Source organism: Tachyglossus aculeatus, chromosome 7 (genome assembly GCF_015852505.1).
Source record: "Tachyglossus aculeatus isolate mTacAcu1 chromosome 7, mTacAcu1.pri, whole genome shotgun sequence".
In the NCBI taxonomy this organism is placed as follows: Eukaryota; Metazoa; Chordata; class Mammalia; order Monotremata; family Tachyglossidae; genus Tachyglossus; species Tachyglossus aculeatus.
In genome coordinates this window covers 51,332,949-51,348,464 of record NC_052072.1, presented here as the reverse complement: position 1 = coordinate 51,348,464, position 15,516 = coordinate 51,332,949, and the positions used below count along the sequence as shown (strand labels likewise).

Here is a 15,516-nt window from a genome sequence, read left to right as displayed (position 1 = left end):
CGGGACATGATTTGTTGAATTCCATAATCAAAGCCAATCAGCACACAACAGTAATGATAGAGTGAACAACTGTCACTCTGACTGAGCCAACGTCAATCAGCTAAAATGGTTACAGAGACAGGAATCCTAAAAAAACATTCTGTTTCACTGACATTTTCCCTCGAGCTAAACCCAGCATCGCTTCTAAGTGGAGCAATTCCACAGAAATTCACCCAAATTGGGTTTCATTCCAGTGTGTCTCTGACTGCTCCTCTCTTATTCCCAGAGGATTCATGCAGTCATCACCTATCACTAGTCACTGACGTTGATAACCCCCCAATCCCTACTGAATTAGACAATTTGCTGTAGAACCAAATGTACATTCTAATAGTGCAACCACAGTACAACTCGGTTAAGCAGAGAGAGCGAGAATATCGTGAAAAATCCCATTTTCAAGACAGGACAATCCCTCCAACTCCAACTCAGCCGAACACAAGGAAACGCTTAAGTTTTAGGCCCAAGGAACCGCTGAACATGTTATTATTACCTGCTAGGAAAACCCAAATGTGTACGAATGGCGTAGAATGCTGCCTGCAAACCTAGCCCAGGCCTACATTTTCTATTGTAAACAAAGAGTGTGAAGCTGCAGGCAGCTTCTGGTGAAACTAAGCAACAAAACCCACAGGGAGGAAAATATGTATTTCCCAGATGAGATATACATTTGTTAGTTTATGCTCCAGTTTCCCAGCACATTTTGTTAGTCAAAGTTGAGTATTTAATAGCTTTTTATGACATTCTGGCAGAACTGCATCCCCCTTCTAGACAGCCCGCTGTTGGGTAGGGACCGTCTCTATATGTTGCCAACTTATACTTCCCAAGCGCTTAGTACAGTGCTCTGCACACAGTAAGTGCTCAATAAATATGATTGAATGAATGAATGAACTGTGAGCACCATGGAAAGACTGGCTGGGATAGGGCACACCATGGGTGTCAAAGCATAACCTTCCCTTTTGCTAACACCTACCAACCCACTCTGATTTTTAAACACATTTCCAAGAAAGGAAATGTGAGCCAGGTAGCGCTCCCCTCCTTACGCTAGCTGGTCTGTGCTGCTAGGAGGCTAGGATGGGGAAAATCTAGTTACAGAAAACTTTTTGGTGCAGCGTTTATGGTCCGTGTAATCTCCCCCTAAAAAGAAGCTTAAAAATAAGATGAAAAACAAATGATCATTTTTCCTAATCTCTCCTCTAATTCCAGGTTAGCCTCTAGCTGGACAGATCTGGCCCCAGACCCATTCCTATCAGACAAAAACTGCTATGATAAATGGCATAAAGAGTTTGCTTAGTCTCAGTCACATTTGTTTGTCCAGCAAGTGTCCCTGAGTGTCTGCCATATTCCACCAGTAGCCTGGCTGCAGCTGGAAGGAGATTCCCTCCATCCCTAAAACGGGGAAGGGTATTAGCTGTTGCCACTGCTGTTGCTCCTATTTATTGGAACCCTTGACCTCAGTGGTTAGAACACTGGCCTGGAGTCAGAAGGGCCTGGGTTCTAATCCCAGCTCTGCCACTTGTCTGCTGTGTGATCCTGGGCCAGTCACTTCACTTCTCTGGGCCTCAGTTACCTCATCTGTAAAATGGGGATTAAGAATGTCAGCCCCAGGTGGGACAGGGGCTGTGTCCAACCTGATTAACTTGTATCTACCCCAGAGCTTAGAACAGTGCTTGGCACAAAGTGCTTAACAAGTACCATCATCATTATTATTATTATCATTGCACAATGTCAAGAGCCTTAATCGATTCTTCAAATTATTGGCAGCTTATGTCTCTTTTCTTACCCCACTGAAACACTGCAATACCACAGGATCAAAGTCACATTGAGACAGAGACTTGAGACAACTCTAGTTTTACTCCTCCGCCAGGTACATTCTAAACAAAGTGTGTACAGGTGTGGGTGTGTGTCTGTGTGCAACACTGCATAATGTGTAGCTTGGCAATTCTTTTTTTGAAGCAGGAGGCAGGAGTTGGGTTTTAGCAACCTTTAATAATTCACAACGTGGATAAAGAGAATTCGGTGTTCATTACTTCTTCAGCTGTTTTACTCGCATCAACACCAGGTGCCCTGCCTCCCTTGAGGATGTCTCTTTGGCTGTACACTCTATTTCCTGACTCTCTGGCACCCTAGAAGTTCCAGTCTTGCAATGAGCCCTGACTCTTCCCTTAGGCATCTCTTCCCTGTTGCCATAGATTTTCCTCCTGAAGAAATGAAATAGTTGATCATAAGATCCTCTTGCCCTGGGCTGAGTTTAAAGAGAGCCAATGAGTACCTTAATTCATGTTTTAACACAACTGAGCTGGCATACTGAGACCAAATAATATTAAACTTGCTACTGAGCTAGAGACTGCTATTTAACCAAATGTGCTTTCCCTTCCAGCAGTGAGCTACCATTAAATGAAAGTCTTTCAAAGATAGATTGAGAATTTTATCTTTGCTTATTTCAGAATAACTTGCTGCGACCTCTGGGAGGGCAACATCAGGGCTTCAAAGTAGTTTCTGTGATCACACCCCCCCTTCAAACATTCATAATTTCATGAAAGGCTTTCTGTCTTATTTAAATATATGTGTATTGATTCTGTCCTAAGGAGGCTTTTTCTGTAAGTACAAGAGTTGGCCTTATCAGGTTAGGAAATAACAAAACAAGCAGAATATAGAGGAGATGGGGATAATCTTGAGTTCTCAATTCTATTATATTGCCTTAATTTCTGACCTTGAATAAATAATAACTGACTCTCTTTAAGATGGGGTTAAAATGGCTACTCCTTTTCACTCTTTTAGATTAGAGAATAGATGGCCTGAGTTGAATGCTTTGAATTTTTTGAATAGCTATAATATATTATGCTCATTATAGTTATTATAATTTTAATGATGGTATTTGTTGAGTGCTTAATATAGGCAAGCTTACTAAGCTTATTATGGGTAGTATGCTTACTAAGCAATGGGGTCGATACAATTAATCACATTGGACACAGTCCCTGTCCCACGTGGGGTTTACAGCCTAAATGGAAGGGAGGACATTCCTCTGCAAAAATCCCCATTTTGCAGATGAGGAAACTGAGGCACAGAGAAGTTTAAGTGACCTGCCCAAAGTCACACAGCAGGAAATTGACAGAGCCAGGATTAGAATGCAGGTCCTCTGATCTCAGGTACAAACTCTTTCCGCTAAGCCAAGCTGCTTCTCATTTTGACGAATTATGCTGGTGAGATGCCGAAAAGGATTCCCCACTCTTTCTGACCCTCCACATCATTTCCTCAGGATCAAAGCTTACCCTGTTTCTAAACAAATTTGATTCCTGAAAGAGAAGCAGTGAGCATGGGAACCGTGATATGAATCATGGATTGTACTGTGGGCCATAGTAACGTGAAGGAAAATTTGAAAATAAAATATCTCCTATGTCAGTAAATATACTGAAGAATTAAGTATACTTTCTGCCGTGAACTAAGTCTAATTTTACTCTTTAAAAGAGAAGGGGGAAAGATTTATCAGTGCAGCATTTGCTCCCAAAGAATAGTTGATCCAGGCCATCCTCGACATCTCAACTTCGAGAGAAACTTCATTAACTCAGATAAGAATGTTAGACCAGAAGAGAAATGCATGGCCAAGGGCTTACTTCATTACTCTATGATTCAAATTCTTTCCAGAGAAAAATGCATTTTCATGTCAAAATGTGCAACGATCAGACTAACCAATGTGCAAAATCAGGTGAGATAGCAAAAGTGGGTACATGTCACAGTCCTCTACAATAATATGCATCTCTGAACCATGACAATAATATACCCTGATGCGGAACATAATATTGCTACCGCATTTTGAACAGATTGTAATTGGTAACTAATTTATTTTGAGCAGATTGTAATCTTTAAAATAAAAGCCTGGTGGGGAGTGAGGGTCAATATTGCTCAGAGAACACAGTGTGCCTTAGCCAGAGGGAACAGCTGCAAGGCTGCCTTTGGTGGGTCTCCAAGACAAGACTGTCCTAGAGAAGAGAAAAGGCCTGTGCAGCATGGTATAGTGGATAAAGCACAAGCCTAGGAGTCAGAAGGTCATAGGTGTTAATCCCAGCTCTGCCACTTGTCTCCCACTTGTCTGCTGTGTGGTCTTGGGCAAGTCACTTCACTTCTCTGTGCCTCAATTTCCTCATCTGTAAAATGGGGATTAAGGTTGCGAGCCCCATGTGGGACAGGGACTGCACCCAACCCGGTTTTCTTGTATCCCTCGTAGTGCTTAGTACATTCACTCATTAATTCAATTGTATTTATTGAGCACTTACTGTGTGCAGAGCACTGTACTAAGTGCTTGGGAAGTGCAAGTTGACAACATATAGAGAGGGTCCATATCCAACAACAGGCTCACAGTCTAGAAGCAGTGCCAGGCACATAGTAAGCACATAATAAATACCACAGTTATTATTATTCATTGGCTTCACTGCACCCATACATTGAGCATTTATAATAATAATAATAATAATAGTATTTGTTAAGTACTTACCATGTGCTAAGCACTGTTTTAAGTGCTGGGGGGATTCAAGGTGATCAGGTTGTCCCATGTGGGGCTCACAGTCTTCATCCCCATTTTACAGATGAGGGAACTGAGGCACAGAGAAGTGAAGTGACTTACCCTCAGTAACACAGCAGACAAGTGGCAGAGCCAGGGTTAGAACCCACGATGTCTGACTTCCCAAGCCCGTGCTCTTTCCACTGAGTCATGCTGCTTCTCTAGCCATGCTATTTATCTAAACAACCGTGTTCTAAGTACTTGGGGGAGGGCAACTGAATTACTATACATGGTTCCTGCCCTCAAGGAGCTTACAGTCTAAGGGTGGGGGAGACAGATGTTGAACTAAATTATAAATAGGAGGGAATTAGGCCTCTTAATTGGCCATTGAGCTAAAGAATAATAATAATAATAATGACATTTGTTAAGCACTTACTATGTGTGAAGCACTGTTCTAAGCACTGAGGGGGATACAAGGTGATCAGGTTGTCCCATGTGGGGCTCACAGTCTTAATCCCCATTTTACAGATGAGGTAACAGGCACAGAGAAGTTGTGACTTGTCCAAGGTCACACCACAGACAAGTGGCGGAGCCGGGATTAGATTAGAGCCATGACCCCTGACTCCCAAGCCCGGGCTCTTTCCACTGAGCCACGCTGCTTCTCTCAGCAGGGACTAAGGATGGGACTTTCTGTCAGAGACATTGGCCAATCTTTCTCAGAAAAATTCAACTAGCCTCAGGGTTGAGGCAAGGGGTCAGTTCACTTTGATGTTGACTCTATAACGATCTTAAGGTTCAGGAAAACAAGCACTCCGGAATAAGTAAGGACAGCCACACCAGGCAGATTTCTTACACTTCAAATTCACCCTCACTTGCTGCACTTCACACTTTCTTCTGTTCAGTACCTCTTCCCTCATCACCTCCTATGCCCATTGCCCCCACTAACTATTCCAGGCCCTTAACTCCTGAAGTCTCCAGAGCCCCCTCTTACTCCTCTTCGTTCCCTAGATGACCTCTCCACCTCCTTGGCTGATCAGTTTAATACATTAGAGGTAAGTTCCCTTAACACTTTCCTTACCGCCCCCGAACTCTTCCTCCCCTACATTCATGCTTCCATCCTTCCAAGCCATTTTGCTTGAGGTAGTCTTCTGCCTGTGTGCATAACCTTCATCTTTATCCATGCTCTGACCCTATCCCCTCTCACCTCCTAAAAACACATACTACAACCTATCTTCCCTCCCTAACCACCAACTTCATCTGCTCACTCTCTGATAGCACCTTTCCCTTCACCTTCAAACATGTTCAAGTCTCCCCTAGCCTAAAAATAAAATTCTTATCTGTATCCCCCAACACCCTCCAGCTATTGTCCCACTTCCTTGGTGCTATTCCTGTCCAAATGCCTTGACATTCCTGTCCAAATGTCACATCCTCTCCTCCAACTCCCAATTTGACTCACTATCGATTAAATTATTGATTTAACATAGAATAGTAACTGTATTTGTTTCCTGTCTGCCTTCCCCATCTGTGTTGCCTTTGAATTTGGGTCAGCACTCCTTAAGCACTTTGATACTCACCCCGTCCCCCTGACCCATAGTAAAAATATCTTTAGTATTTATTAAGCACTTACTATGTGCCAGGCACTGTACTAACCACTGGGTTGGTTGCAAGTAAATCGTGTTGGACAAAGTCCCTGTCCACATGGTGCTCACAGACTCAATCCCCATTTTACAGATGAGATAACTGAGGCCCAGAAAAGTGCAGTGACTTGACCAACGTCACACAGCAGACAAGTGGTAGAGCTGGGATTAGAGTCCATGACCTCCTGACTCCCAAACCTATGCTCTATCAACCAGCCATGCAATTTATATACATGTATTCTGCTCCTTCTCCTGTCTGTAATTTATCTTAATATCTGTCTCTCCCACTAGACTGTAAGTTCCTTGAGGACAAGGTATCTTCTCTACCAATTCTCTTATATTGTAGGCTCCCAAACGCTTAGTACAGGGCTCCACACACAGTAAAAACTTGATAAATACCATTAAGTGATCGATCAATTGGGGTCAATGCACTCTACTAATGGATTTTCCATTGCAGAGAAAACTCAGCTTCCACTTCAAGGAAAGACCATCCCTCAGTTTCCTTTCTGATTATAGGGAGCTCTCCTCCCCATATTAGGGAGATATTATATGTCCACTCTGAAAGGATCATGGAAATCCCTCTTCTTCCAAGACAGCTCTGTATCCTTAAGCTTGGGTGAATCAAATACCAGAGGAAAACTTTTACCAGAGGAAAACTTTTAACTCACCCTTCAAGTCCCCTAGTCCTGCTCTCTCTCCTTCCTACCGCCCCCCACCCCACATTTTTAGTGAATTTTGGAGGAGGTGCAGAGCTCTTCATTTCCTGCCCTTTCCCCACAGCCAAAATATCAGAGAATCCTGAGAACTCTGCACTAGGCCCAGGATGCAGAATTACTATTAAAACCTAACCATGAACTCCTGAAAAGCCTGGAATGTTCATTCATTCATTCAATCAATCATATTTATTGACCGCTTACTGTGTGCAGAGCACTGTACTAAGCGCTTGGGAAGTACAAGTTGGCAACATATAGAGACGGCCCCTACTCAACAGTGGGCTCACAGTTTAGAAGAGTGGGCTCACAGTCTAGCAGTCAACTACTGCATTTTCCCAAGCCAGTCCAAAAGCTTGGAGATGAACTGGGATTTAATGAATACTCTAAAAGCCTTTTTACAGATCCAGGCAAAGTTTATGCGGCGGGGTTGGTTTGTTCTGAAAAATGTTTACCAGCATAATTAAGATCTGTGGTTAAGCTGGGGTTCGGTTCCCTTAGATGGTGGGAAAAAGAACCTGATTGGGCCTTAGGTCTCCTGGAAAAAAAAAATGGATCTGAAGAAAGGGGGTGGATATAAAAAAAAGCTAGGGAAATGCAGCCCAGGGTTAAGGAAACATGTATAGATGAGTGTCGACATTTCATAGTTTTAATCGCAGTCGAGGGCTTAACAAAATCTTTCACTCATAATTTGCCCCAACAGAAGAGGGGTAGTTTAAGAAAACCCTGGCAGGATCCAGAATGATTGGATCGGTGGACTCTCAGGTCTGGAGTGACAGTATGTGTTGTTGACAGAGGGGGTTTGACCATTTGGAAGTGGGAGGACGGAACTAAAGAAACTTCAGGTCACTCTTACATGGATCTGAGAAAGAAGCACTGCGGTCAATCAATCAATCAGTGCTATTTATTGAGTGCTTAAAATATGTCAAGCACTATATTAAGTGATTGGGAACGTATAATGCCACAGAGTTAGCAGAAACATTCTCTGGTCACAAGAAGGTCCTCTCCAAAGCCAGCTTGGCAGTAGACACTTACCTTCTTAAAGCCTAACTAGTTTTCATGTCCTGTCTCCTTTTTCTCCAATTTTCAGCCATGTGCCTACAATGAAGGGTTTTTTTAAGTGCTTAATGGTCCACCCTGCCTTTGAACACCATGACTATAGGATCCCCAAAGGGCTAATTTGGAATTATTTCAATGACATACTGCCAAACCAACTTATGAAAAGCATAATTTCTGGATGCTAGAGATGGGTACAACGGCATTCAGAGTATTTATGTGACTAATTCTGATCTTTCTGGTTGACTCTGCATAACAGAAAAAAGTGGAAGGGAAGTGCAAGACACAGTTTAAAAACAATCCCGTGACGGAGTTTGGCTTCTTGCTAAAAGTCCAAGAGGTCAGGGATCTAATTTTTTTATTTCTTGCTTCTCAAATACCTACCGTAATGGGTCTATAGCAGATGCTCAGTCCAGCCCATGTCTTCCCACTTCTCAAGAACCTCCAGTGATTGCCCAAAATACTAATAACGGTATTTGTTAAGCACTTACTTCCCCTCTTAGACTGTGAGCCCCCTCTTAGACTGTGAGCCCACTGTTGGGTAGGGACTGTTTCTATAGGTTGCCAACTTGTACTTCCCAAGTGCTTAGTACAGTGCTCTGCACACAGTAAGCACTCAATAAATACGATTGATTGATTGACTTACTATGTGCAATGCACTGTTCTAAGCACTGATAATAATGGTGGTATTTGTTAAGCATTTATTATATGCCAAGCACTGTTCTAAGCACTGGGGGAGAGACAAGATTATCAGGTTGTCCCAGATGGAGCTCACAGTCTTAATCCCCATTTTACAGATGAGGTAACTGAGGCCCAGAGAACTTAAGTGACTAGCCCAAAGTCACACAGCTAACAACTGGCAGAGCCAGGATTAGAACCCACAATCTCTGACTCCCAGCTACCTCCGCATCCAAAAGAAACTCCTTACCATCAAGCTTTAAAGCAGTCAATCAACTCGGCCCACCCTACCTCCCTTTACTAATCGCCTACTATAGCCCAGCCTGCATACTCTGCTCCTCTAGCACCAGTTTACTCACTTTGCCCAATTTCGTCTATCTCACTGCTGATCCCTTTCCCACGTCCTCCCCCTAGCCTGGAATTCCCTCCCACTCCATACATGCCAGACCATCACTCTCTCCACCTTCAAAGCATTATTAAGGTTTTATACCTCCTCCAAGAGGCCTTCCCTGATTGAGTCCTCCTTTCCCTGGCTCACTCTCCCTTTTACATTGTCTATGCACTTGGATCTGTGACCTTTGGACATTTGATATTCACCCCACCTCCAACCTGATAGCACTTATGTACATATCGTTAAATTATTTATTAATATTTTCTGTCTCCTCCTTTAGACTGTAAACTCCTTATGGTCGGGGAATGTGTCTGCTAATTTTGTTTTATTGCACTCTCCCAAGTGCTTAATACAGTGCTCTGCACATAGTAAGTGCTCAATAAATGCCATTGATTGATTGATTGCTCAGTAGATGCTGATACTAGTTGTAATTCTAGTGCAGCTGCTTCCTTCTCTCTGCAGCCCTCTAAAGTATGAAGCAGCATGACGTAGTGGATATAGCATGGGCTTGGGAGTCCAAAAGTCCTGGGTTCTAATCCTGAGCCCTCCATATGTCTGTTGTGTGACCTTGGACAAGTCACCTCACTTCTCTGGGCCTCAGCTACCTCATCTGTAAAATGGGGATCAGGACTGCGAGCTCCACGTGGGACAGGGACTGTGTCCAACATGATTTGCTTGAATCCACCCGGTGCTTACTACCTTGCCTGGTACATAGTAACCACTTAACAAATACCATAATTATTATTATAGTGGGAAGGAATCAGATTTATCAACTCTATTCTATTGTATTCTCACAACTGCCTCGTACAGATCTCAGCACACAGAAAGTCCTCAGTAAATACCACTGATTGATGAGTAACACGAAGAGCCCAGAAAATTCATTTGATCATTTGTTCATTCTTTCAAATGTATGGATTGGGCATTTATTCATAGTTCTGTCTGTCTCCCCCTCTAGGCTGTAAGCTTGCTATGAACAGGGAACATGTCTGTTAATTCTGTTGTATAGTACTCTCCTAAGCACTTAGTACACTGCTCTGCACATAGTAAGTGCTCAATAAGGATGATTGATTGATTGGGTGGAGCATTGCAGTAGGTAGAATGGAAAGAGCACTGCTCTGGAACTCAAGAGACTTGGGTTTTAGTCTCAGTTCTGCCGACAGCTTTCCAACATGGGTGAAGACCACAAATGTGCTTGCAAAATTCTTCCCTGCCATGAGCTGAAACTTTTCCCACCTACTCTCTCATTGCAGTCCATAACCAGTGAGAGTGTGACCAGCAGGGATGAGAGCATGTGAGTGAAATTCCTGACAGGAGACTCTATCTTCGTGGATTGAGCACTGGGGAATTATAAAGCAGGAGAATAGGTAAAAGCCCTGCCCCCAAGCAGCTCCTAATCCAACGCGGGATAGAGGATAAGCACAAACAAAAAACATAAAATGAGACTGAAAATTAGCATGTTTTTATATTTGAGGAGAAAAGCTCTGGGGGGACAAGTAACTTGAAATCAGAATTCAGTGAGATTTGTTCTAGAAAGACCAGAAGATGTGTGTCTTCAACAGCACATGTTGAGAGGGGAAGGTGGATCGGGCAAAGGTAAAGAGAAGGATCAGGGTTAGCCTTGGTACAGTAGCACAACTGCTCTGGACTCTCCTTCCTCCCTCCCTCTCCATCTCCTGCCTGACCTTCCAGAACTGACAGGACCAGAGAAAGTCATGGAACTGCTGGGAAACAGGTCAGTTCCAGTTGTAAAAAAAAATAAAAATTGCCCTTTTCCAGGGAAAACCTTAACAGGTGCAATTATTTTTAGCCACTAGGAAGAGTCATATCCTCAGATGCTTTAGTGTGGAATTAATTGAATCTTTAATTTATTTTGAAGTAAGTCATTGCATCTGCCCATGTTTAATTCCTCTCAGCATCCCAACTATGATTCATGAGGAAAGGCATATGGCCTTCAGGGTTTAATAATTGGATGGTTAAAATTTCCACCTAGCGAGATAATACATTGTAAGTTATCTCAATGAGACCCTGGAGGTGCAGGACCTGAAATGTATGACAGTCCGAAGAGGTTATTAAAGGATACTGATGTGGAATTTCTTTACCAGGCTGCAAGGAAGAATGTTAGGGCTAGAAGCCCTCATAAAGTGATTCTATTTCTTCAAAATAATAACAATAATCTGTATGTTCAATATCGATCAGAGGAATCCAGAGGCCACTATAGACAATGCTAAAGAATCTTCACTGCCTATGAGATCATCATCATCATCAATCGTATTTATTGAGCGCTTACTGTGTGCAGAGCACTGTACTAAGCGCTTGGGAAGTACAAATTGGCAACATATAGAGACAGTCCCTACCCAACAGTGGGCTCACAGTCTAAAAGGGGGGGACAGAGAACAAAACCAAACATACTAACAAAATAAAATAAATAGAATAGATAGGTACAAGTAAAATACTAAATGCTATATGAGATAGCAAGTAAGTAGGGATAGATTTCCCCCATTTAGAGATAGGTAATCTAGAGCTGAGACAAACTAAGCAATGGTCCAAAGCCACTTGATGATAGAATAATGCTATATTAATATTTAGACAGCAGTTTAATGATTCAAGGGAGTCCCCAGCATTCAATGTGTTTGTCCTCATACCTGTGAGGAAGGCAGAGGCTAATGATGTAACAGGCTGCTGGGGTGAGGAAAGAGGCAGCCTTGGCTGCTCCCTTTATAGCCAGACCACTGAGTACTGCTGTTTGGAAGAAAGGTGCCCAACCCCTATGCTATCAGAACTCTCATCAGCCCCTTCTTTTCCAGCCTGCCAGTGTAAGGAAGCAGCATCAGCAACTTTAAGAATGTCGTGGTGGCTGTGATTGTGACTCCTATAAGTGTTGGAATCGGAGCTTTGAGGAGCCTGAAACTGTTCCTTTAGCTAAATTTCCCTAACATTCTTGTATGTTTCCATGTCCCTGTCCCTTTGTTTATATTGTTTCACCTTTCCCTTACTTTATCCTAGACTGTGATCCCCTTCTGGACCAGGGACTAAGTCTAATTCTCATCTTGGCAACTTTTTCCAGCACCCGGCACAGTGCTTTGCCTACAGTTTAATCAGTACAATAAAAGAGTTGAAGGAAGGAGGAAAGTAGACGATCAGCAGGGTGGAGGAGGAGACAGGAATTGGATTTTTAACTTCTGATGAGCAGCCTTTTCAGGGTACTAGGTTGCTTCCCTAAAAAAGCTCTAATTTGTACCCACTTCTGGGTGTGCCAGTCTCTGGGGCTGTAACCTCTCTGATAATTCTTTATGCCATGATCTCATGGCAGCCCAGTCCCTGTGACTCCTAACTCAGTTGTCCTTGAGAACTTTTACTTCCCAAGTTATCACAATGCAGGTTATCATATCAGTAGGCAGATCCAAACTGGGGGAAGGGATGTGGTCCAGAATTAACCATAGATCTTCTTGGATCTCAGTTAGAACTGCAAAAACAATGTTTACCTTCATTTCAGGAAATGTGGAGATGTAGTTCTTCAAGAACCTCATGCTATGGGAAATGCTTATTATGGTAGCCATTGATTCAAAAGGAATAGGTTAAGGTATGTAAATGGTTTGAGGGCACTACTTTCTCAAGACCAATTCCTCTACTATAGTTGAACCCACCACTAGCAGAATGCTTTGCAATCCTACTGCTCACTGGAAATAAAATACTCTGAAGCACAGCACAGTAAGGCTAAGAAATGTAGCAACAACACATCTCAACAGATGCCCTGAACAAGCACATAATCATTTATTCCTACACTAAATCTACTTGGGCCATTTTGTCGGTGTTGTTATGGAAATTATTTTGGAATTTATTTTGTACTAAATCCTGCCCAGGTGACAGGAGATCCCCTAGTGGGTTTGCAACTTGACATATGATGGTTTCACCATCAGTAGTGTGCAAAGAGCAAATACCTGCAAGAAATGCCCATCCTGGGTTAAAAGCCTATGCATGGAGCAAAAATTGTCATGTATCGTTACCACTAGGATTTCCATTTTAAATGTACACCTATTGAGCTTATCCTCTTCAGAGCCTGCACATTTAAGTGGAACAAAAACATGCTGCCTTTCTATTTCAGAGGAGGAGCATAACCTAGGAGTCAGAAGACCTGTGTTCTAATCCCTGACATCACCATGTGCCTACCTTGTTACCTGGGGCAAGTCATTTAACTTCCCTGTGCCTCAGTTACCTATTCCGTAAAATGGGGATTCAATACCCTTTCCCCTTCCTACTTAGGTTGTGAGTCCCGTGTGGGAAAGAGACTGTCTGACCTTTATATCTTGAGTCTTCCTCAATGCTTAGAACAGTGTTTGGCTTCTTTTTCCTTTCCTTGTGGCACCCTTTAACCAGAGTAGTTTTCATTCTGGGTCCCTATTCATCTCACTCTACAGTCACTCTCTCAGGAGCTCATATAATCAGATGGTTTCAGTTACCAGCTCCGTGACCCACCCTCAAATCTACCTCTCTAGCCCTCATCTCTTACCTGACCTGAAATCCACATCTCCCCTTGCCTCTAGGACATCTCCACTTGGATGCGCCACCAGCACCTCAAATGTAAGCTGTCTGAAACAGAACTTATCATTCCCCCTGAACCAGCTCCACCTCCTGATTTTCTCGTAACAGTCGATAACACCCAGAAGCCTAAAACCTCGATGCCATCTATACTCCTTGCTGCCTTTAATAATAATAATGATTATGGTACTTGATAAGCGCCCCTCTCAGGGTCACACCTGGAGAGTTTCCAGTGCTCTACCAGTCTCGACTACGGGAGGGAGAGTCAAGCAGAGGCATATCCATTCCATTCCTAGCTTGGGCAGTGACTAGTAAGTGGAAAGCAATCTGCTCCAAGTCAAAACTCATCTGTGCTGAGTAGCAGCAGCATGGGAGAGAGTCGAGGGCAGAAACTCAAGTTTACTGTGCAGAAGGAGACAATGGTAAACCACTTCTGTATTTTTACCAAGAAAACTCTGGATCCACTACCAGAGTGATTACATCTGGGAGGGATGTGTCCGGGGGGCCGCTGTGGGTCAGGGATGACTCTACAACATAAGACAAGACTTGTTAAGCACTTACTATGTGCCAAGCACTGTTGTATGCACTGGGGTAGATATAAATTAATCAGGTTGAATGCAGTCCCTGTCTCACATGGGCCTCAGACTCTTATCCCCATTTTACAGATGAGGTAACTGAAGCCCAGAGAAGTAAGGGTGACTAGCCTAAGGTCACCAAGAAGACATGTGGCAGAGCTAGAATTAGAACCCAGGTCCTTCTGACTGCCTGGCCTGTGCTCTATCCACTAAACCATGCTGGTTCTCAACTATCTTGACACCTGTCCGCATGTTTTGTTTTGTTGTCTGTCCTCCCCCTCTAGACTGTAAGCCCATTGATGGGTAGGGACTGTCTCTATACGTTGCCAACTTGTACTTCCCAAGTGCTTAGTACAGTGCTCTGCACACAGTAAGCAATCAATAAATATGATTGAATGAATGAACTATCTCAACTATGCCATTCATTCATTCATTTATTCATTCGTATTTATTGAGTGCTTATTGTGTGCAGAGCACTGTACTTAAACTGCTTGGGAGAGCACGAGACAACAATAAACAGGTACATTCCCTGCCCACCACAAGCTTACAGTCTAGAGATGGGGAGAAATAATAATAATAATAATAATAATTGTATTTGTTAAGCACTTAGTATATATTGATTCTCCAACAACTCGCTCCACTTGCCCTATGTGCTTTCTTTACCTGCTGTTCCCCAGCTTGCTCTCTTCATTCCTCTCCAGGTAGTCTTCTAACCTCACTTCACTCTTGACCCTCTGTCGCCTTACTCACACTGTTCCCCCAACTTGGAACTTCCTCCCCAAATCCAACAGCAAACAGTTCTCTCCACATCCAAAGCCCTTCTGAAAGCCTACTTCCTCCAACACACCTTCCACAATTAGTTCCCTTTATCCTAAATTGAATAAAGTCATTAACCATCTCTAGCATTTATGAGCTTATTTATGCCCCTCCTGTGTAGCTATTCAATGGGATATTCAATTATATTGACTATTCTGTTTGCAAATGCTTTTATGTCTGTCTCCTTCATTAGTGCGTAAACTCCTTGTGGGCAGGAAATCTATTACTCATTTGTTTTGCACTTCCCCAACACTTAGTACTACGCAATGCACCCAGTGGGTACTCAATAAATACAGTTTCTGTGGTTGCTGCTACTTCTATTGTTCTTCTTACTTCAGCCACCTCTTTCCATTTTGCTACTGACGTGCCCTTTTTAGACAAGCCATAGTAAATGTGTACTCTTCAAAGTGACACAGATCTGAATGTTTTAATCTCTCAGACTTGAATGAGACACTAGAACTATTCTGGAGGATTCAGAAACCAGTTTCATCCAGCGTGGTGTCGTGGGAAGAACATGAGTTTGGGCATTAGGAAAGAAGAGTGTTAGACCCAGGCCTGTTCTGCAAATTTAGGCAAGTCAAACTCTTCA

General features: G+C 43.0%; 1 non-coding gene across 1 annotated transcript; it reads left to right on the top strand.

Annotated features, from left to right (window-relative positions):
* The first annotated feature begins 13,736 nt into the window (after positions 1-13,736).
* Positions 13,737-13,874, top strand: LOC119931123. Its single transcript, XR_005451984.1, has one exon. It is a non-coding gene; the product is annotated as a small nucleolar RNA SNORA7 (small nucleolar RNA).
* The last annotated feature ends 1,642 nt before the right edge of the window (positions 13,875-15,516 follow it).